Source organism: Geotrypetes seraphini, chromosome 16 (genome assembly GCF_902459505.1).
Source record: "Geotrypetes seraphini chromosome 16, aGeoSer1.1, whole genome shotgun sequence".
In the NCBI taxonomy this organism is placed as follows: Eukaryota; Metazoa; Chordata; class Amphibia; order Gymnophiona; family Dermophiidae; genus Geotrypetes; species Geotrypetes seraphini.
In genome coordinates, this window is record NC_047099.1 from 15,156,516 (window position 1) to 15,181,383 (window position 24,868).

Sequence of the window (24,868 nt, forward strand, 5' to 3'; positions counted from 1 at the left end):
CACAGACCGTGCACGTCTGCCCAGTACTGGCCTTAGTTCAATATTTAATATTATTTTCTGATTCTAGATTCTAGACCATTCTTCAAGCTTCTCTAGGTCATTCCTCAAGTTATTCACACAATAAGGAGCGTCTACTCTATTGCAGATTTTGGTTTCCACCGCAAAGAGGCAAATCTAACTGACAGCCCTTCAGCAATATCGCTTATAAAAATATTAAAAAGAACAGGCCCAAGAATCGAACCTTGAGGCACACCATTGGTTACATCCCTCTCCTCAGAGCGATCTCCATTGACCACTCCCCTCTGTCTGTCCTGTTGTTATAAAACTGGCGTGCTACTAGCATGGCAAATAGCAGCAACTGGGCTATAATGTTGGGCAGAGCATGGGTATATGCATAGCCCAGGGGTGGGCAGCTCCAGTCCTCGAGGGCCGGAATTCAGTTGGGCTTTCAGGATTTCCCCTATGAATATGCATGAGATCTATTTGCATGCACTGTTTTCAATGCATATTCATTGGGGAAATCCTGAAAACTCGATTGGATTCTGTCCTTTGAGGACCGGAATTGCCCATCCCTGGCATTGCCTCTAAACTAATTAAAAAGTTCTAATTTTGTTATAATTCTGGAATAGATGCACAAACCACAGTTGTTAAGACTGGGCGGGTCACTGCTGGCCGATTTCTAAACAGTGATCCATGCTCATAAGGCTTCCCATGCATTTGAGTTGATTCGGATGTCTGCCCATGAGTTGAGTCGGATGTCTGCCCTAATCCCGCCCCACCAGTCATTCGAAAACCAACACATGTGCAGAGAATCCTGAACAGCTGAGCTGCAGAGGAAGCCCTGCAACAGCCTCCTGCTGTTCTGCTGTTTGGGACAAGAAGTGTTTTTTTCCAATGGGCACAGATATTATGCATGTATTACATACGACATCTGTCCCCATCAACCCTGGTACCAAACAATTGGCAGGAAGGATGCCCACTCCCTCCTGCCTCTGCTGCGAACCTCCCCATGCCAGCCAAAAACTGCAGGAGGGATGTCCATACCCTCCAGCTGCCTGACTAACACCACCCACCGAACTAGCACCCCTCAACCGGGACCCTCTACCAAACTGACACACACTCCAAGAACCCCCCGCCCCCGAATTGAACTGTCCCCTTCTTCACTCCACTTCCAAAAAACAAATCAGCGGGAGGGATGCCCGCTCTTTCCTTCCACTGGTTGTCCCACCACATCCCCAAACCTCCCCTGAACCTGTTGATACAGTAGACAGCAGGAGGGATGCCCAGTCCCTCCTGCTCACAGGTCCACTACTCCAAAATGGCAGGCCTTCCCCTTTCCGGTGCATCCTGGGACGCATGTGAATGGGCCTAAAGGCTACCGATCCAGGGCAAGCAGTGGCTTCGCCCTTATCTTTCTCAATAATGGACTGTCTGAGTGAAAAAAAAACACATTTCCTCAATGGTTTTTAAAAGTATTTCCCTGTAACTTCATAGAGTGTCCCCCCTAGTCTTTGTAATTTATGACGAAGTGAAAAATCGATTTACTTGTACTTGTTCTTCTCAGGATTTTGTAGACATCAATCATATCTCCCCTCATCCATCTCTTTTCCAAGCTGAAGAGCCCTAACCGTTTAAGCGTTTCCTCATACGAGAGGAGGTCCATCTACTTTATCATCTTGGTCATTCTTCTTTTCTAGTACCGCAATATATTGATCTGATTATTTAAATTATTAACCATTCTGGATGCTAGTTAGGGGAAAGTACGATATATAAAACTGGATTCATTTAATGGGGTTTTAGTGAATATAAAAACAACCTTATATTGGCTTCATCATCTTTACTCAATATCTTATCCTTTCATCCAAATTTTTCTTCATAACCAGAACTTATGTACCAAATCTTAAACACAAAGAGGGGTCTTTTTACTAAACCGAAGTTAAAAGAGACCTTTGTATGCCCTTGCTTGAATTTTTCCCATGTGCTAAGGCCATTTATACCACATCAATAAAATGGCAGATTTTCCATGTTTTCTGTTACTAGCCTGGCGCTAATGTTGTCATTTGCAAGTGAGGCACAACAAAGGAATCGTGATGAGTAGATGTCAATAATTCTGCCATGTGTGCAGTTCAAAGTTCCCTTTATTGATAGTAGCACTGCGAGGACTCGAAGACTCAACACTGACAATGTTTTGGCATCTATGCCTTTGTCAAGAGTCTCAAAGGCTGGTAGTTCTATCACATAAATAGAGCAATCAATACCGGTCAAATTTAGAAGCCTCATTTGGCTCCCTCTTTGGTTCATTTGCAAGTGGCCATGAAATAAATTACCAAATGAACACTTATCAACATCTGTGCACTGATTTAGCAGTTACATAAGAGGTCCAAGCATTTCCCATGTTAGGACCCAACAGATTGATAAACTCACTTATTTTTAAAAACTTTGACAATAACATACATTTGTTTATATAGGTGAGAACACCAATGTCATATGGATGAAATCCATTCTTATTTGTTTTTGGTAAAATGTTGTTTCCCAATTAAATTCATCCTTGTGTTCAGGTCAGGTCTTACAAGAATAATGTAGCATTTGGGGATGAATATACAGCCCAGTAGTCCAGCACTGGAAGCCAGGATGGCAAATATCTCCACAGCCACCATGTATTTGCCTTTGGTGCTCAGGTAGGCCGGGATGAAGGACACCCAGACACTGCAGAATACCAGCATGCTGAAAGTGATAAACTGAGCCTCATTGAAACTGTTAGGCAACTTCCGTAAGAGAAAAGCCACGATGAAACTTAGAAAAGCAAGAAAACCAATGTACCCAATCACACTATAAAATGCAATGGTGGACCCTTCATTGCACTGTAATATCATCTGTCCAGTTTCAGTCTTTATGTCATACTCCGGGAATGGAGGAGAGATGAGCAGCCATAAAATGCATATCACAATTTCACCAGAGGAGCAGAGAAGGACTAGATAGCTTGAGACTCTTGTCCCTACCCACATGCTTAACTTGCCACTCGGCTTGGTAGCACTGAAGGCAATGACAACTGTAACTGTTTTTGCCAGTACTGATGAAACAGCAATGGTAAAAATGATCCCAAAAGCAGCTTGTCTGAGAAGACAGGTCACCCTACCAGCATGACCAATGAACATCAAGGAGCAGAGAAAAGCTAACATGAGGGAGAAGAGGAGGATGAAGCTGAGATCTCGGTTGTTTGCCTTCACCAAAGGAGTGTCCCTGAATGTAATAAAGATTCCCAGCACTAGGGCACTAATTATGGAGAAGAAAATAGCAACAGAAGCTAAAACTGCACCCAATGGATCGTCAGAGGATAAGAAGATAATAGTTCTTGGGAGACAGTCATTGTGATTCTCATTTGGCCAATGATCTTCAGGGCACCTCATGCAATTCTCTGCATCTGTGGAAAATAACATGTCTTTTTATTTATTTATTTATTTTTAATTATTTATTTATGCGATTTTAAATAAACATACAACATAAAAATGCATTAAGAAATAGAAAGCATATTGCTAATTACAAAACAAATCACTAAATATTATTTCCCATTTGAAATTCAAAAAGCAAATATATTCATAGCAACTTTCTCTATAAGTCCTCAATTAAAGCTGGGGAGAGGATAAGGAAAAAGAGGCACATCTCAAAAAAAAGAAAATAACTTAATTAAATCAATAATATCAACAATGACAACGTCTCACCAGTTAAACTACTACAATCTTCCACTTACTAATAATTATTATAATAATTATACTCTTTCCCCCTGACCTGATACCTGTACCTGTATTTTGCGCTTATTCTCAAGAAAAGCCTTCAATTGTTTGGGATCAAAGAAAAGATATCTATTTGACTCATATAATATTAAACATTTACAAGGAAAACGCAAAAAGAAATGAGCACCCAGGGCTATCACCTGAGGTCGTAGAGCCAAAAATTGCTTCCTTTTCTCCTGAGTGTCTACACAGACATCAGGGAAAACCCAAATTTTACCTCCCAAAAACAATTTATCAGAGTTACGAAAAAACATTCTCATCACCCAGTCCTTATCAGATTCAAAAACAAATGTAACTAGGAGTGTAGCTCTTATACACTCTTCTTCCAAAGATGTTTCTAATAGTTGTGTTACATTTAAACTGTCCATCGATAGTTCTCCTTGGGAAGAAGATTGTCGTTTCTTCCCCGGCATAGAATAGACTCGAGAGAATGGAGGCACAGTTTCCTTTGGAACCCCCAGAACTTCCATCAGATATTTCTTAAGCAGTTCAATGGGGGCTACAGTCCTGGATTGAGGAAAATTGATAAAACGCAGATTCAACCTACGGGTATAATTCTCCATTTTCTCCATTTTATTCCTCAGTCCAGTCATACCTTGTCCATAAATCAAGGTATTAGATTTTAAATCCTTAAGACTTTGTTGAACTTCCTCTATTTTTTTCTCAAGCTCAAATTTCTTTGCCTCCTGGATGACAATACGTGTTTTACAGTCTTGCAAGGAATTGTCCACCAAAACCTTATTTCCAATGAAAATCTTCTCTAAGCGAGCTACAGCGTCCCAGATAGAGTCTAAAGTAACATGGGGAGGTTTAACCAGAGGTGTAATTTGCTGCTCACCAATATCCTGCCGCTGACCAAGATTCTCAGACCTGGAACTCTCTCCGTGCCTCTCCTTAACACCTCCTACGGCACCTTCAGAAACCAGGTGGAGCTCAAAACTCGCTCCCATATTGTCTCCCAGCAAACTGGTTTCTCCTCTCATGCTCCGGATACCGCCCTCCTCCGTTGGGAAATCCGCAGCGCCAATCATAGCCTGCGTGCTCAACGCTTGTTCCGGCAGCGTCACAATGCCTGGGTCAGAGGGTGGAAGTCGCTCCTCCGGGCTCAGCGTGACATTGAGCTCGGGTAAGGCCGCCCCTTCGCCAGCACCCGCTCCGGGGATATTCGCTGTTCGGACCACGAATCTCTCCATGGTGGAAAGGGGAAGGGGAGAGGACTCGGAGGGGTAATTCCTTACTTTCCCCTTTCTCTTACCCATGTTGGTGTAATTCAAAACGCTTAAACAGCAGAAGAAAAGTAAACTCCAACAGTAGCCTTCCTCAGCGTGGTTACCGGCAAGACGCCATCTTAACTCCTCCCCCCCTATAACACGTCTTTTTACACCTTACTTTCATAGTTATTTGGACAAATTTATGTTTTTGAATTACCCTTTGCTACTGACTATTCAAATTTTGGTGTCAGGTCAAAAGTGCACCGGGACAAAGGCGCGCCCAGACAGTTGAGCACAGCGCGCGCTGCTGCACCGCTCTAAATTACTGTTTTTAGTGCTCCGACGGGGGGGCGTGGGGGGGGAACCCCCCACTTTACTTAATAGACATCGCGCCGCGTTGAGGGGGCGTTGTGGGGGGTGTGGAGGGTTGTAACCCCCCCACATTTTACTGAAAACTTCACTTTTTCCCTGTTTTTAGGGAAAAAGTTCAGTTTACAGTAAAATGTGGAGGGTTACAACCCCCCAAACCCCCCATAACGCCGGCGCGATGTCTATTAAGTAAACTGGGGGGGGGTTCCCCAACAAAACCCCCCGTTGGAGCCCCTAAAAACTGTAATTTAGAGTGGTGCGGCAGCGCGCGCTTTTGTCTTTCGCGCCGTTATCTATGAACCCAAAATTTGGTATGTCAACTCATTCGTTGAACAAAATTTATCTGCAAAATTAGAAATGATGCTTGTCATTCAATTGGAAATTGCTAATATTCAGTGTTGTTATTAAACAAAACTAAGTTAGGGAGTGCTTATACTAAAAGTTGCTAAATTTCAAAGTGCTCTTAAGGGCAGATTCTATAAATGAGCTTCATGATTGTAGGCAGCTGTAGGCATCCTACCGCTGTCTAGCAACCAATCAGGACACACTTTAAAAAAACAAGGCAGGCCGCCTACACTGTAGTTGTTTGTTATAGGTGAGGGAGATACTTCAAGATACTTAAGTTCTCTCAAGGCATGAATTCACCTGCAAGTACCCTTAGGTGAGCTTAAGCAGCCCTAGGGCATCTCCTAGGGCTGCAGCAAACACCTGAAAAGTAAGCTAGCAAAATGCTGGCAGACATTTCAAATAGCTGAGCTGATTATGCAAGGGAATCCTCCCATCCCCCATGAAGTCGACTGGTAGGAGGGATGCCCACTCTCTTCTGCTCCTGAACTCCTCCCATAGAGCTGGGAAGGAGGGATTCCCACAACCCCCTGCCCCCGAACCCCTCCTGAAGTCAGCCAGCTCAGTCCCTTCTGTGCCATCCCCATGGAACTTCCCATCCTCCCCACGAACCAGTGACACCTCCACCAGATCCCTCCCATACCTGTAGACCCCACTGACACTCCCCAAACCTGTAGACCCCCCAGCACACTAATCTCTCCACACCCCCATACCTTTCCGGAAGAAAGTCCACCAGGAAGATTGCTTAAACCCTCTTGCTGTCAGGCCCACCACTCCAAAATGGCAGGCTTTCCCATTCCTGGTGCATTCTGGGATGCACAGGGGAGGGGCCTAAAGCCCTGATTGGCTCAGATGCCAAGGCCCCTCCCATAGGAGGGGCCTTATGCATCTGGGCCATTCAGAGTCTTACGCCTCCTTCTTGGTACATCCTGGGATGCAGTGGGAGTGTCCTAAGACTCCAATTGGCCAGATACCTATGATACGGAAGCCAGATATGGAAGCCCTCCAGACGTGGCCTCAAGCTCAGGGCCTTCTAAAACCCATACAAACTGCCAAGTTATGAAAATCTGTCCAGGCACCCGGAAATTCCTCTAAAAAGAGAACATGTCCAGGTTTTTCCGGATATCTGTTAACCCTTCTTTTACAGAACAGTATAGGGTTCAGATTTTTTTAGGTGCCCATATTTGGGTGCCATTTACTGACTCTAATCCTAATTGTGAGGTCCCTTTCCTAAGGTGAGCTAACCAATTTATAACGCATGCTAACAGTGTGCAATAAATGTTAAAATGCTCCTTATATTCCTATGGATGTCTTAGCATTTAGCATGCATTAATCATTAGCATGCGCTAAATCAGTTATTTATTTATTTTAAAAATTTATATACCTTACTAAAATGGCCTCTGTGTGACTTGATGCTAAAGCATGGTTACCAGTAAGTTCTGTTTGTCATCTTTTTTCATTCTTTTTAATCTATGCTGTTTAATTGTTGGGTTTAAAATTTTTTAATGTAGTGTTAAGAATAATAATAATTTATTTTTATATACCGCCATACCCGTGAGTTCTAGGCGGTTCACAACAGTTAAGCAAAGTACAAAATAATTCAAATCATTTAAGATTCGACAAATTAAGTGCATTCAATATAAAAGAGATACATATAATATAAGAAGAGTACAACAATGTTAAAATAAAGTAAAAAGTACTAGTAAATAAATAAATACATATCACTGAAAACAGGGGTGTCCAACCTGCGGCCCGAGGACCGCATGCAGCCCCGTGAAGTATTTTGTGCGGCCCCGATCAAGGGCGATGCAGTATTTTCCTCTGCTGCCCCCGGGTGTTTACTGTCTTGCTGGCTCCCTCCTCTGTCTTGCTGCTACGCTTGCGCGTTTGTGCGGCCCCAGAAACATTATTTTTGGCCAATGCGACCCAGGGAAGCCAAGAGGTTGGACACCCCTGACTGAAAATAAGTGACTGACCCCAGTCAGTGGCATTTATCTTGGTAACAGTTGCTGCTACATGTCAAGTTGTAAGTATTTTTATAAATAAAGAAATACAATGGCATATGTCTCCGAGAACCTCTGATCTTGTGCATTAGAGAGCAAATGAGGCATCGGAGTTAATAGATGATTGTGATTCGGTTTAAACAGAGTTGAATCTCTCCACTGATGGTGATAGGTGGGAGCCACAGTTCAGTTGCCTTCATTTCAAGGCTATAATTCAGGAATTTGTCTGTGATCATATTGAAAGTATCCTTGCTGAAGAGATTCCGGGATATTTTTTTGCTTGTGAACATATGAGTTTCTGGATATTTGCCTTTATTGAATGAGAATAAGTTGTCAGGATCTGCTGAGAAACAACCCCTGTTGCAGACTACTCTTTTCCCCACTGTGCTATAGAGTCTGGTTCTTGTAGCCTCTATCGGAATGTTAGGTAACGTGCATGAAGATTACAGAGTGTTCTCAATGATGAAAGAGCCTTGATTGCATTTTCCCATTAATTTGTGGGCTGGCTGCTGGTTCTTGAAGACTCTTTGTTTCTTAATGCTGAAATGTTTTTGAACAGGGTTTCCAGCTGTCTAGGAAAACCCGGACATGTCCTCTTTTTAGAGGACTGTCTGAGTTCCTGAACAAACTGCTGGGTTTTGGAAAGCCCCCAACAAGCTCCAGGCGCAATTAGAGGGCCTCTGTGCAGATGATGTCACACACATTTGCACATGCTCCAGGCTCTTCAGACACGGACAGAGCTCTTCGGAGAAGACGAGAGGAGGATTTGTGGGGGCAGGATGGAACAAGATGGGGCCCTGTGTCCGGGGTTTACTGCTAAAAATTATGGTAGCCATATTCTTGAATATTAGCTTTATATTTTTTTCATTTTCTCAATCCTATCTTGTTCCTGACTCTTGTTCTTGTATTATGTTTTTATTAAGGCCAAATAACTCAACCTGAAGGGGAAAACAAATCTCCCTGTCATTTGATTGGCTCCTGGTCTGCTTGTTCCTGTATTATCTTGTCTTTCCTTATATACAGGCTTTGCATAACCCACTAAGTTGACATCATACAGTATAAGTATTCATATTGTGAAAATAATGACACGATTTGCCCACCTGTTGTGTTGGAGAATTCTCCTTTCGAGCAAGGGACACAGTCAAAGCAACAGACCGGTTTCATGGGTAAAGCAATTTTCCTGTATCCAGGAGCACAGTTCTCAGAGCAAACAGAGCGTGGGGTCTGAAAAGAGGGAAAATGAGAGAATTTCAAATGCAACAATTGATTTTCTTCTATGAGATTCTGGGCCTAATTGTTTTCCTTTCTATCCTTATATTTAATAGCTTAATAATTCAAAGCCTTTGTCCTTTCTGCTATCAGACCCTTTGGTGTACTCCTTAAATTCTGGTGTTGCAGTTGTCTGGGTCTTTCTACCTCCAAATAAATAGAACAGACATTTCAGTCATTGTGATGTGGTATGGAGAAAGATACAGTACGATGGCTGAAATGTCATTTCCACTTATTCAGACATGGCAAGACCCAGACAACTTGCGCAATCGTGACATCAGCCACAGAAGCCTAAGAGAACATATGATCCTTAAGAACGAATCCAAGGTACCAAAAGCCACTACAGAGCTGCTATGCAAAACTTTATACGCTTCATAAAATAGTACTTCCCTGTTTTTTCATGGCATCATCATTACCAAGTGAAAAAATGGATTATTTACTGCAGATCCCATTTTTCTTAAAGGGGTCTTTTTACTATTAATGCTTGCTTTAGCACATAAACACGTAACATAGTAACATAGTAGATGACGGCAGATAAAGACCCGAATGGTCCATCCAATCTGATTCAATTTAAAAAATTTTTTTTTTTTTTTCTTCTTAGCTATTTCTGGGCAAGAATCCAAAGCTTTACCCGGTACTATGCTTAGGTTCCACCTGCCGAAATCTCTGTTAAGACTTACTCCAGCCCATCTACACCCTCCCAGCCATTGAAGCCCTCCCCTGCCCATCCTCTACCAAACGGCCATACACAGACACAGACCGTGCAAGTCTGCCCAGTAACTGGCCTTAGTTCAATATTTAATATTATTTTCTGATTCTAAATCTTCTGTGTTCATCCCACGCTTCTTTGAACTCAGTCACAGTTTTACTCTCCACCACCTCTCTCGGGAGTGCATTCCAGGCATCCACTACCCTCTCCGTAAAGTAGAATTTCCTAACATTGCCCCTGAATCTACCACCCCTCAACCTCAAATTATGTCCTCTGGTTTTACCATTTTCCTATCTCTGGAAAAGATTTTGTTCTACGTTAATACCCTTTAAGTATTTGAACGTCTGAATCATATCTCCCCTGTCTCTCCTTTCCTCTAGGGTATACATATTCAGGGCTTCCAGTCTCTCCTCATACGTCTTCTGGCGCAAGCCTCCTATCATTTTCGTCGCCCTCCTCTGGACCGCCTCAAGTCTTCTTACGTCTTTCGCCAGATACGGTCTCCAAAACTGAACACAATACTCCAAGTGGGGCCTCACCAATGACCTGTACAGGGGCATCAACACCTTCTACCTTCTACTGACTACGCCTCTCTTTATACAGCCCAGAATCCTTCTGGCAGCAGCCACTGCCTTGTCACACTGTTTTTTCGCCTTTAGATCTTCGGACACTATCACCCCAAGGTCCCTCTCCCTGTCCGTGCATATCAGCTTCTCTCCTCCCAGCATATACGGTTCCTTCCTATTATTAATCCCCAAATGCATTACTCTGCATTTCTTTGCATTGAATTTTAGTTGCCAGGCATTAGACCATTCCTCTAACTTTTGCAGATCCTTTTTCATATTCTCCACTCCCTCTTCGGTGTCTACTCTGTTACAAATCTTGGTATCATCTGCAAAAAGGCACACTTTTCCTTCTAACCCTTCAGCAATGTCACTTTCATACATATTGAACAGGATTGGCCCCAGCACCGAACCCTGAGGGACTCCACTAGTCACCTTTCCTTCCTTCGAGCGACTTCCATTAACCACCACCCTCTGGCGTCTGTCCGACAGCCAGTTTCTGACCCAGTTCACCACTTTGGGTCCTAACTTCAGCCCTTCAAGTTTGTTCAACAGCCTCCTATGAGGAACTGTATCAAAGGCTTTGCTGAAATCCAAGTAAATTACATCTAGCATATGTCCTTGATCCAGCTCTCTGGTCACCCAATCAAAAAATTCAATCAGGTTCGTTCGGCACGATTTACCTTTTGTAAAGCCATGTTGCCTCGGTTCCTGTAACCCATTAGATTCAAGGAAATACACTATCCTTTCTTTCAGCAACACTTCCATTATTTTTCCAACAACTGAAGTGAGGCTCACCGGCCTGTAGTTTCCTGCTTCATCCCTGTGACCACTTTTATGAATAGGGACCACATCCGCTCTCCTCCAATCCCCAGGAATCACTCCCGTCTCCAGAGATTTGTTGAACAAGTCTTTAATAGGACTCGCCAGAACCTCTCTGAGCTCCCTTAGTATCCTGGGATGGATCCCGTCTGGTCCCATCGCTTTGTCCACCTTCAGTTTTTCAAGTTGCTCATAAACACCCTCCTCCGTGAATGGCGCAGAATCTATTCCATTTTCTCGTGTAACTTTGCCAGACAATCTCGGTCCTTCTCCAGGATTTTCTTCTGTGAACACAGAACAGAAGTATTTGTTTAGCACATTTGCTTTCTCCTCATCACTCTCCACATATTTGTTCCCAGCATCTTTTAGCCTAGCAATTCCATTTTTTATCTTCCTCCTTTCACTAATATATCTGAAAAAAATTTTATCTCCCTTTTTTACATTTTTAGCCATTTGTTCTTCTGCCTGTGCCTTCGCCAAACGTATCTCTCTCTTGGCTTCTTTCAGTTTCACCCTGTAGTCCTTTCTGCATCTATGTAATTATAAGCTTTTAGTAGAGTTAATATTCATATCTGGTAAGATAAAATCTCCACTGACAACATTTCCCTCTTCATTCCCAAAATTTCAAGAATTGAAATTCAAATCAAGCTAACTAGGCAGGAAAGACTCTTACCTGCTTAACTCACAGTCAATGAGATGGAAGAGGATTTTTAATGATATTTACCTAGATTATGCCACTGAATATCTCCTCTGACCATCAAAGCACTAAGACCACATAAGCAAAGCCCCCCAGCCTCGCCCCATACATATACCTCCCCGAGCTCAAAGGCTGCATTCAGAAGCCTTCGTACATGTGTCAATCCAATGACATCACATGCATGTGCACTGTGATGGCCGCACATGCACAAAGGCTTCCAGACGCGGCCTCCGAGCTCGGAACTTCCAAAATCTGGACAAATTGCCAGGTTTTGGAAATCCTTCCAGGTGCCCGGAGATTCCTCTAAAAAGAGTACATGTCCGAGTTTTCTCAGATGGCTGGTAACCCTATTCAGGACAGGTTTGGGAACCACTGCTCTACAGATTGGTATAGGCAAATATATTTCATGACAATCAACCACGTTTCAAAGTCTAGGTTTGCTACTGTCATTAATGTGCACAAATCTAGAATTGCATTGCTTATGGTATGACCATTTCTTAGATGGCCATTATGGGGTCAATATTCATTTGTCAGTGGTGAGTTTTCCTTACTGCTGACAGCCAATTTCCCAGATATTCAAAGCTGGGACCCAAGTGGACTTTGGTTTTTATCTATTTGATTATTTTTAAGCTGACTAACACATAGCTGCTTAAGTCAATATTCATCATTTAAGTGGCCATGGGTTACCACATAAAGATGGGATAGACATTTAAGTGGTCTCATTTAGGTGCTAACCCTGGCTGCTTAATATCAGTGTTTAAATGGCCAAGTGCACCCCTGGAATGACTGAAGAAAGCCAGCTTTGTGTTTCGTGCTAACCATAATATCCAGCAGCACTTAGTTGGTTAAGTGCCTATCCCTAACCAAGCGATTTAACTGGACAGCAACCAGCTAAATAAATTTGAATATTGGACATTATATCACCAACTTATCATACAAATCCTGCTATACTTTACATTTCCCATTCTCTACCTAGTTGCTTTTATAGCATGCAATACATGGTCTACTCAAAAAGAGCATTAGATAATGACAAGCCTGGTCAAAGTATGAATTCCAGAAGATGGCACTTGAGTTCAGTTAGAGCTGATGGCCCTCTGGAGCTGATTGATTGAAGCTTCCAATTTTGACACTGCTTAAGGAACCATCCTGCAGTTGGACCAAGTTTACAATGTCATAGTACATGGGCACATTTCCTTTGTCATCAAAGAAGATCTCATGTCCACCAGGGGTTTTGAAGTGAACCGCTTTAATGTAGTGGTTGAGCTACACTTGGAAATACATGGTTAGAAAATTATATCTGAAACTAAAGTTGAAAGTCCACAGTTGGTATTTTTTATCCAGATTTTTTTTAAAAAAATTTAACAATATTTTACAAATATATAGAAAAAATCCTTCTTTGCATTAATGCAATATCTTTACAATATGATCGAAACATTCAAGATAATGAAGGGAATAGATTTAGTAGATAAAGACAGGTTGTTCACCCTTTCCAAGATAGAGAAAATGAGAGGGCACTCTCTAAAGTTAAAAGGGGATAGATTCCGTACAAACATAAGTAAGTTCTTCTTCACCCAGGAAGTTCTTCTTCACCCAGAGAGTAGAAAACTGGAACACACTTCCGGAGGCTGATATAGAGGAAAACACTCTCCAGGGATTCAAGACAAAGTTAGACAAGTTCCTGCTGAACCAGAACGTAAGCAGGTAAGGCTAGTCTCAGTTAGGGCACTTGTCTTTGATCTAAGGGCCGCTGTGTGAGAGGACTGCTGGGCACGATGGACCACTGCTCTGACCCAGCAGCGGCAATTCTTATGTTCTTAAAAGAAAAAAGATAACAACCTTGCCCCAGGTACCATAGTTAAACTGTGAGCCCATTGGGACAGATAGGGAAAATACATTACCCCGAACTTCACCAAGACAGGGTGGTATATTTAATGGCAATAAATACATGCATTAGAGATCATTAGTAAAACTTTGGGTGCAAGAACTACAGATTTTCATATATCAACTAATTTCTAATGCAATTGTCAGATTTGGTCATCAATAAGAACTATTTCCTATTTCAAGGGAAATTTGATCTACAAATTTAGGGAGTGGCCATGGGAGCTTCTTTAGCTCTGTCTATAACCACCCTGTATGTAGCATAGTTTGAGGAGAAATTTATATATGCATCAGATTGGTTTCAGCAAGTTACATTACATTACATTAGTGATTTCTATTCCGCCATTACCTTACGGTTCAAGGCAGATTACATAAGAATTGTCATGAAGTTACAAGATATATAGGCGGATTACATAAGAATTATTGAGAAATTAAGGTAATACATGTTGGGTAATTTGAACATTTTAGATTTGATAGACGTAGAATATGGGAAAGTTAAGATATGGGAAAGATTCTTGGATGGCCTTTATGTCTATCCACTAATTTATCCCAACAATATAAATTATTTTTATATAGGCATTAATTTTATTTTAGCTAATTCTGTTTTCCAATTTGTATCTCAAATACTTTTCATTTCATATCATTGAAACGAAGAATGTCAAGAAAATTGTGGAATAACTCATAATTTTTATGACTCCACATCATTCTCTTCTTGCTTGGGCTAAGAACATATCAGCAGCTCCTTATATAAAGAATCTGATGAAATTATCTCATGTATAATTAATGCAATGGAAAAATTATATATACTTGTATAAGCCTGTAAATATTTTCCAGAATTTGGATTGAATGACAATTTAGCATGTACTTTCAAGAAAGCATGGAATAGACACATCGGATCTCTTGGGAGAAGAGGAGATAATGGATGCTGTGGATGGGTAGACTGGAAGGGCCTTCATCCGTAATCAAGTTTCTATGTTTCTATGTTATAGAATGTAGAAAAATGAACCCCCTTTTTTATGAAACTGCGATAGCAGTTTTTAGTGCAGGGAGCCGAGTTGAATGTCCCACACTGCTCCCAATGCTCATTAAGCTCCTATGAGCATCGGGAGCAGCGCGGGCCATTTAGCGTGGCTCCCTGTGCTAAAAAACTGCTATCGCAGTTTAATCAAAGGAGGCCTAAGTGAAGAGGGGTTTTATAAAATATTTTGTTCAGGTGACAATTTCCTCAGTAAGTTGCTGGTACTTTTTAGCATACATCTAGTCACATATTTATATTTATACCTACTCCCATACTGGTGTAACTATAAATGAGTGTTTTGCCCACATTTTATTTTTCAAGATGTGCTGCTAGTACATTTTAAAGAAAATGGATGCCTAGGTGTCTTTATAAAATAAGCTATATGTGGGTGTCTTTTTGTCCTTTCAGTCCATACACAGCTATGAATTCCTACCCCCACCCCTATTAAGATACTAACAATATGACACTTTTACTGATTATCTGAGTTCTGGCCACCTCCCACAAGATACCTTGTTAGCGGCTAACCAGATAAATTTAAGAAGAACTTTTTTTGTTGACCCAATTTTACCCAGTTAACTAACTGGGGTAACAGGTTGAAAATCACCACTATCCAGTTAGCTTCAGGTTTCACCCTGACTCTGCTCCAGTTCTGCCTTTGGACCACCCCATCACTAACCGGATACTGATGCAGCAGTTACGGTTGTCATTCAGGGGCATTATCCTATGTTTAAATTTGGTTGCATCTGCTAAACATTACTATTCGGTCTTATTCCCAGCTATTTAGTAGATTCTTTTTCTATCGTTAACGTAAAGCATCCAAGACGATCAGTTACATTCTTCTCATTCCCTTCTATCAAAGAATGTCATAAGAAATACCGCCAACGTCTTTCAGCGTATCAAGCAGCCTCCTGGGATAAAGAATTAAATTCGCTGATTGCTAATGCTGGGCCGTATCAACATTTCAGGAAAAACCTTAAAACCTATTTGTTCACCAAATTTTAGGTAATTGAATGCATCCATCTTGAATGTCTCCTTAATTTTGTAAACCGCATGGATCTTTACTGTTATGCAGTAAAGAAGAAGGCTTTTATGCTATGTTATCCTGGTAAAAGCTGCTGAATATGGATGGATGACTGGCTTAGCAGGCTTTAACCAGACACGATCTTCGCCTGTTCAGTTCAACCCTGTGAATATAGTAACATAGTAAATTACAGCAGTCTACCCAATGGATAAATTTGTCTTTTCTTTAATATTTCTAGACAATAGACCATAGAATTTTGCCCGATACTGTCTTTAGGATCCCACTGCTGGAGTTGCCATTGAAGCCCACTCTGGCCTAGCCTAACCAACCTGTCACTAGAGCTTCTATCAAAGCCCTCCCCGGCTCATCCTAAACCAAATCACCCTATATGGGAAACCCAGTACTGGCCTTAGCTTGTTTTATTCCATTCATTTTCTAATTAGAGATCCTCTGTGTTCACCCCACGCTTTTTTGAATTCCATAACAGTTTTCATCTACACCACCTCCCTTGGGAGGACACTCCAGGCATCCACCACCTTCTCCTTGAAAAAGAATTTCCTAATATTGTTCCTAAGCCTTCCACCTTACAACCTCAATTAATGCTCAGTACTTTTACCATTTTCCTTTCTCTGGAAAAGATTTGTTTTTATATTAATATCTTTCAATTATTTAAATGTCTGTATCTACTCAATTATTTATTAGAAAAGAATCAGTCTGGAAAATTTTACCTGCCATGGCTGAAATTCCAGTTTCAGATTCCCTCCATGTTGTGATTTGACTAGGTACATGTTGTGCAAAGCATGGGCCAAGACATAGATCAAGGTGTATAGGCTATAAGTGAACTGAAAATTATCCACATCAAATTGCAAATGTGAAAGATTAGACAGCATCTCCTTTCCTGTGCAATTGGATAAATTGGACAATGGATCACAATTGAATGCCTCCTTCCAGAGAGGCTGCAGGAAAGAGGGTTCTGGGAATGTGGATGGATTGATACTGTAGAGGAAATCTTTGAATCCTGGAATCTGTTCTTTAGCAATGGTGAATGCCAGAGATCCACTCAATGGTTGGCAAGCTGGAATCATACCTGGTCTGTTAAAGTTTATAAGGGAAGAAATGGCAACAGAGATGAACCACATTTTACCTTTAATGTTTCTAAAGTCTGGATAGAAGCAAAAAAGTGATGGCAATAAATTGATAGAGCTGTAGATAATAACCACCTTGGCCAATGACTTAGAGACATTGTCAGCAGCTGCTGTAATTTTTTTTAAGGGTATCACCGCAAGGAAAAAGACCACAGGCATAATTTCCACAAAAGCTACACAGTTGCCACTCCTGATAATCTCCCTCTTCAGTTCTTCACTGTCCCTCTGATCACTCTCATCTTCTGAAGTGAGAATCCCCACCCAGTTCCATCCAAAGAAATTCAGGAGCTGAATCAAACCCTGATTTTGAGCATAACCATTAAGGACGGTGCGATAAAAGAATGGGAACTTAATTCGGTCATTGAAAGGTCGATTCATCACTCCATAACTGATCTGCATTAAAAACAAAAATACAAACAAAGGAATTATTCAAATTTAAGTTGAAGCAAGTAGGTGTATTGACGAATTGGTCACACAGTTGAATATACAGGCTCCAAAGTAGAAGGTAAAACATCAAAGCCTGAGACCATCACAGGCTTGCAGATATTGGCAGAAGAACAGCTCAGCAAGATTTAGCCAGGCAAGGGCTTCTCCTGCCCAGTTAAATTGTTTGGATATGGAACCCTATAATTTTACAATGAGATCTGCAATATACCAAATAAATATAAAATGTGAAAGATGAAAAATGAAAAATGATAGAATTGTGAGAAGCTGTTAAGAGGTAAACCAAGAAAATTACACTGAATGGGCCAGATGCACTAAAGTCAATCAATAATACTGACTGGATTGCTGTTGGCCAATTCTCTGGCCGATTGTATAACAATGATTGATGCACTACCAAATTTGCATGCAAATGATCTGCATGGAGGTGTAAATGCATGTAAACCTGACAGATCAATCGCTCAGTGAACAGCCTCCTGTCACTGCTGTTAGGGCTTCTTTTTTTAATGGGAGGGGCCTTAGGCGTCTGAGCCAATCAGGGCCTTAGGCTCCTTTCCATGCATCACATGATGCACCAGGGAGGGGAAGGCCTGTCAATTTCCACAGGCAGGGCTTGGAGCTGGAGGACCATGCTTCCCTCTAGCTCCCAACGTCTAGCAAAGATATGGGGAGGGGGTTGAGGGAGTATCTGATGGCAGGAGGGAGTAGGCATCCCTATTGTCTTTTTTTCAGGAGGAAGGTGGGGAGTCTCCATTGGCAGGAAGAAGTGGGAATCCCTCCTGCCTTTTGGGGGGGAGGGTATGGAATGGTTTGGGTGGGGGTCTCCTTAGATAGGAGGGAGTGGGCATCCCTCCTACCAATTTTCTTTCTTGGGCCCCTGTTCATTTTGGGGTCATTGGGGAGGGCTGTCATTGGTGGTGGGGGGCTTTTTCATTTTTTTTATGGGACAGATATTTTACGTAATTGTCTCAGATGGCTCCTCCTGAGGGGTTGGCATGGCAGGATGGAGTGGGCATCTCTCCTGCTGATTTTCATTGGCGCTGGAGGAGGATTGGTCCCTGGTGCCGTTCGTCAGGGTGATTTCAAGGAAGGCCATCTTCGGCAGGTGGGTGGGATGATTTTTACTTTCTTTTTTTTTAATGAGACAGATATATTGTGTATGTAACACACTCAGCATCTGTGCCCATTAAAATAAAGGGGCTTAATTATCAGTAAGACAGGTAAGCGACTGGCCTTGACCAATTGCTTTTTTTGTATCGCTAAAACCCATTGCTTATTTTGTGCATCACCAAGCGATGTTAGTGCATCAATCGCTTGGCTATTTTGCATGGCTTTTTAGTATTAAATAGCTAATTTGCATGGTCAGATTGAGGGGGAAATCACGTGGTGAGCAATTATGTGTAATGGGTCAGCAAATACAATCATCCCTAAAGCATTCGAAACTGGTTTAGCAACTTTAGTGCATCTACCTCTTAGGTGGTTGGAAGCGATTAAAGCAGCAGGAGATCTTCCCCTCACTTAAATTACATTGAATATTGGGCCCTTGATCTTTATTTGCTATCATTTTCTGTTTTATTCCACACATATTTCCCTTTAGCCTTCTCCAAGAAACATTTCTGAGGTCTCTGTGCAAATTCAAAAGAATGTTTGGGACAAGTACTCTAAGGGAGAAAATGTGATTGTAGATGGCAATGATAAGTAGACTAGATAGGCCATCTGCTCTTTATATGCCAAAATCACAATCTCAATATTTCATTAAGCTCAGGAAATTATCTGCATTAATCCAGGCTTACAAAACAAGGACAGGAAAAAGAAGGCAAGGAGGCAGCAAACGCCAAAGATTATAAACTGACACTTGTTCTTACTGTACCTGTGGGTATCTGTAGACACCTGTAAGTCTTGTCAGTACATTTGACGTCATTGGAGAGAGACTTCCAATGAAACCAGCCAACCGGCCCTGCTGGTGACATCTGTATCCAGGAACAGGGGTCTCTTTCCCTGATAAGATAATCAGAGCACTACACTGGGAAATTAAGGCGGTAGTGCACGTATCAAATATATGGAAGCCAAGGGTGATGGGCAATATCTCAGGATTTTGGTTTATCTCATTGATGGCAAAATAAAAGGCCAAGAAATGCCTATAGTAATAGGGATTTTTTCTGTGAACAAGAACAAGGCTTAAAATGTAATTTTTTTTTATTCAGTTATATATTCAAACAGAGAAGCATGAATTATACAATTGTATGCACAATTTCCTTAGCCTTTACTTCTTACCCCTTCGTCTAGTCCAATACCAAATAATATCCACTGAAGATGTAATTTAACAATGTTTTTTTACATGTAAAAGTGGGTTTCACTCATACAAGTAGCCACTGAAAAGTTCTCAGCCCAAACAACAAAGCTGGAGCAGTTTCCATCGAGGGCTATACACTTAGAAGGGCATTTTCAATAGGATGTCTAAGTCTGAGTTTGGACATTTTGGGAAAGACGTCCAGAAATCCAGTAGAGAAAATGTTCATTTTCAGAACCGCAAGAAGCGTATCTTTTTTGTTTGAAAATAAATTACAAATAATTGGAAAAATTGGGATAGGCTGAATTATAGTTTTTGGCGGAACGCTTTGTGTCACATTTTCAAAATGGAAAGGATAATTGCCGCACAGCAAGGAAATTTTAAGAAATTTCAGGTTATTTGGGAGCTATTAACAAGATACTGTAAAGATTGAAAGTATTGCATAGAATAAAAATTAATTCCTTTTTGTTCATACACGTGTAGGGTGGGGTGGGAGGTGGGAATATTTTATGATTTCTTCTGCTTATGATTAATTGTTGGATATAAGGGAGGGGAGATATTTGATGAGAGCTAGAATTTGATGATATAATAAGTAATGTTAAAGTATAAAATGATTGTATTTTGTGTTATACTTATTGTGAGTTTAAAAAATGAATAAAGATTTATTAAAAAAAAAAAAAAAGAAAAGAAATCTAGATGTTTGGGCCCTTAGTATGTCTATCTTTTTTGGCCATTCTCGAATATAAAGACGAACACATGAAAAACGCACAAAAGCACGTTTTTCTGATGTCCAAAGTAGCCAGCATTCTTTGCAAACTGTTCACAGACAGCTAAGCATTCCTGAGCACAGCAGAGGGGCACTCTAAGGATTACTGCAGTGAATGTCATATTAAAAGTCCCAGATACAGATGTCACTATAACTTGCTTATATTGAATGGTGAGCCTTCCAAAACCCACCCAACACCTGTACACCACAACAATAGCCCTTATGCTTGCAGGTACCATTTTTATGTAGGTACAGTAGGTTCTGGAGGGCTCAACATACACTATAAGCATGCTATAGCGACATCTGTACCTGGGACTTTTAATATGACATTCATTGCAGTAATCCTTAGCGTGCCCTTCTGCTCTGCTGTGCCAGTGTATGTGAACCATGTGAATCTGTCATATAGGCCGGACAGTACAGTTGTTTCTCACATCTTTGGTTAGTGTGAAGGCTTCAGTGACCACTGGAGGAGTAAGGGGGGGACATGCCTTTATTCCTTCAGTGGTCATCTGGTCAGTTAGGGGACCTTTTTAGCATTTAGATGCTTATAAAACAGGTCTAATTCCAAACATCTAATAAAAACCCAGGACATTTTTTTTTTTAAGTTTTGATTACCCATGCAGAGCGTTCAAGTCCAAAGCCCACTAAGCCTGTTGAAAACATGCCTCTAATACGCCCCTTAAGATTTAGAAGCACTGGAGACTAAACAACCAGAACGGCGTCTAGAAAGCCTGTTTTGAGAATGCCCACTTGGACTTTTTGACTAGTAAAGACATCCAAGTGCTGTGTTTTGGACGTCTATCTTATCGGAAAATGAGCCCCTATGTCCAGTGATTGTCCACATTTTTTCATTCCGTCGGAAATATACAGAACCAAAAAAGTGGGAAATTTGCTGAACTAAGGGGTCCTTTTACTAAGGTGCATTAGCCATTTTAGCACGTGCTAATCGCTAAAGCGTCCATAGATTTATAATATTTAACGCATGCTAAAGCGGCTGACGTACCTTAGTAAAAGGACCCCTAAGTGTATAGCCCTCGATGGTGACTGCCCAAGCTTTGTTGGTCGGGCTGAGAACTTTTCAGCGGCCCCTTATATAGCACATTTTATAAAATTTACTTCTTAAGCGTTCTTATCTGTTCTACATGTTTAAAGTGGACATTCCTAGAGGCAAAGCTGAGGAGAATTTTATTTGTGTTCATATACTTTAAACAAATGCAAAAGTACACATCTATAGCCAGTATCCATACAAATAAATAGCAATGCATTGTTCTCCCACTGGATCAGAAGCTGCTTCAATAACAAGCCTAGAAGCTGCACTGTTCACTCATCGCCACCTGCTGGTCGGTGAACCCTGGCTGACTATTACTCCCAAAGTATTAATGTGGTTATCACCTAATACTAACAGCGCAAGTACTTCTCATCCGTCTATGGATTTAAATAATAACTTCCTGAATGACCCTCTTGTTTCATATATATTTGAACATCTACTTCATATTCTCTCAAGCAGATTTAATACAAAACCATCTTTTAAAGGAGCCGAACTGAGATCTGCCTGCCTGTAGACATCAGTCGTCCTTCATGATTCAGGTTTGAGATGGCTTTTTCAACTTTTAGGATAAAATTGAAGGCATGACTTATTTGGAATCTCTAATTTTTAACAATTAGGTCCTGCACCAGTGATTATCAGCTCTTATTTTTCTCTGCAAAATTTGATCACTGAAAGGGTGGTTGATCGTTGGAATAGTCTTCCACTGCAGGTGATTGAGGCCAGCAGCGTGCCTGATTTTAAGGCCAAATGGGATCGACATGTGGGTTCTATTCACTAAGCAAAGGTAGGGGAGGGTCATTAGGGTGGGCAGACTAGATGGGCCGTGGCCCTTATCTGCCGTCTATTTCTATGTTTCTATGTTTCTATGATCTATTGAAGTCTGTAAAACTTTTAAAGTCAAATGCAGTAATCTGTGACATCTGAATTAACCCACCCAAGATCAGGTCTCCTCCCTTGAAGTAACTTTTACCATAATGGCTTAATAAGGAACAAATAGATCTTGGTGCCTGGAATTGACTGTTTGATGCCAAAACCAACATCAAGACCTCACCCAATACCCAGAATACGTAATACGGGATCATTTCCTCTTTCAGAAGACTTCTATACTGGCTTCAGATTCACCTCTCTTACGGTTTTGTCAGATCATTGCCCTAAATGGGACACAAGGTGTTTGTACTGCCAGCAGAAAAAAAGCAAAATCTGTCTTGCAATGTTAATTGACAGCTCCTGTGAAATCAGGCATTTCCCTCTTGATCCAAATGGACACGCAAGTCAGCCAGTGATATAAGTAGTTCTACACTTGGTCCTAGAGGATGGTCTAATTGGATGCAAACTTGTGCACAGCTATGATTACGCATTTCACCAGATCTCTTATTAATTGGATATCAAGCTTAATTATATAATATTATATGTCATTACAGAAAATTAATGGGGTTGAATACAAATTCTAAATGTGTTTTGAGATAAGGTCTGTTCTGTAATCTATATTCCACTGAATTGTGTTTAATTAAGGAACATAAGAAGTGCCATCTCCGGAACAGACCCTAGGTCCATCAAGTCCACACACGCGGAGGCCCCGCCAAGTGTACCCTGGCATAGTTTTGGTCCCCATAACGCTCCAAGCTTCTCGTAAAGAGAAGTGCATCTAGCCTACCCCTACCCATGTCACTTCATGCCACTCATAAGGAGATGTACATCTAACTTACCCTTAAATCCTAGAATGGAGGATTTCACAATTACCTCTTCTGGGAGAGCATTCCAGGTGTCCACCACTCGTTGTGTGAAGCAGAACTTCCTGATATTTGTCTTGAACTTGTCCCCCCTTAGCTTCAGCCCATGTCCTCTTGTCCGTGCCACATTGGGCATTGTAAATAACGTTTTTTCCTGCTCTATTTTGTCGATTCCTTTCAGTATTTTGAATGTCTCGATCATATCCCCTCGTAGTCTCCTTTTCTCAAGGGAGAACAACCCCAGTCTCTTAAGTCTTTCCTCGAAATCCAGGTTCTCCATACCTTTCACCAGCTTTGTTGTTCGTCTCTGCACTCTCTCTAGCAGTATGATATCCTTCTTTAGGTATGGAGACCAATGCTGGACGCAGTATTCCAAGTGTGGTCTGACCATCGCTCTATAAAGCGGCATTATGACTTTCTCCGATCTACTCGTGATTCCCTTCTTTATCATGCCTAGCATTCTATTTGCATTCTTTGCTGCCGCCGCACATTGCACCGATGGCTTCAGTGTCCTATCGATTAATACTCCCAGGTCATTTTCCTGTTCAGATTTTCCCAGAGTTGCACCTGACACACTATACTTGTGTTCCTTATTTTTTCTGCCTAAGTGCATCACTTTGCATTTTTCTACATTAAACTTCATCTGCCATTTATCTGCCCAATTCTCCAATCGGCTCAAGTCACTCTGGAGTTCTTCACTGTCCTTCTGTGATTTGATGGCCCGGCATAGCTTTGTGTCATCTGCAAACTTGATGATTTCACTGGATGTTCCATCCTCTAGGTCACAGTTCTTCAACCGCCGGTCCGCGGACCGGTGCCGGTCCTCAAAAAAATCGTGCCGGTCCGTGAAGGATTCAGGACCCCGCCGCAGCAAAAGGTGCCAGCGTCAGCTGACGTGCAACTTCCTGTTGCCGTCGCTATGCCGGCACTCCTGCCTGCCACCACAGACTCCTGCCGCGTTTGTCTCCGCACCCCCAGAAAAGCAGCGGCAGTTCTGTGTGCTTTTAACTTTCGGCACACAGCTGCCCCTAGGCAGTATTTTAGCGTGGTTTCATGAGGCAGCCTCGGGGCCTTTGGTAGGCCGGCCCACATCGCATCATCAAAGTGGGCCGACCTACCAAAGGCCCCGAGGCTGCCTCATGAAACTGCGCTAAAATACTGCTTAGGGGCAGCTGTGTGCCGAAGTTAAAAGCACACAGAGCTGCTGCTAGCCTACATAGAGGGAACATTTTCTGGAGAGGGAAGGAGGGAAGGGAGAAGGGGTACTCCTGGACAAGGTTGGGGAAGAGGCTACTGCTGACAGGGGAGAAGGGAAAGGGAAGGGATGAGAATTACTGTTGGATAAGGGGAGGAGGAAAGGGAGAAGGGGTACTCCTGGACAAGGGAGGAGAAGGGGCTACTGCTGACAGGGGAGAAGGGGAAGGGAAAGGGAAGAGAGTTACTGTTGGATAAGGGGAGGAAGAAAGGGAGAAGGGGTACTCCTGGACAAGGTAGGGGAAGAGGCTACTGATGACAGGGGAGAAGGGAAAGGGAAGGAATGAGAATTACTGTTGGATAAGGGGAGGAGGAAAGGGAGAAGGGGTACTCCTGGACAAGGGAAGAGAAGGGCTACTGCTGACAGGGGAGAAGGGGAAGGGAAAGGGAAGAGAGTTACTGTTGGATAAGGGGAGGAAGAAAGGGAGAAGGGGTACTCCTGGACAAGGGAGGGGAAGGGGCTACTTCTGACAGGGGAGAAGGGAAAGGGAAGGGACG

The 24,868-nt window shown here is 42.0% G+C and overlaps 1 pseudogene; it reads right to left on the reverse strand.

The window, feature by feature from the left end:
• Window positions 1-2,504: 2,504 nt before the first annotated feature.
• The window catches only part of LOC117349726, a 48,522-nt pseudogene continuing 26,158 nt past the window's right edge, over window positions 2,505-24,868 (reverse strand).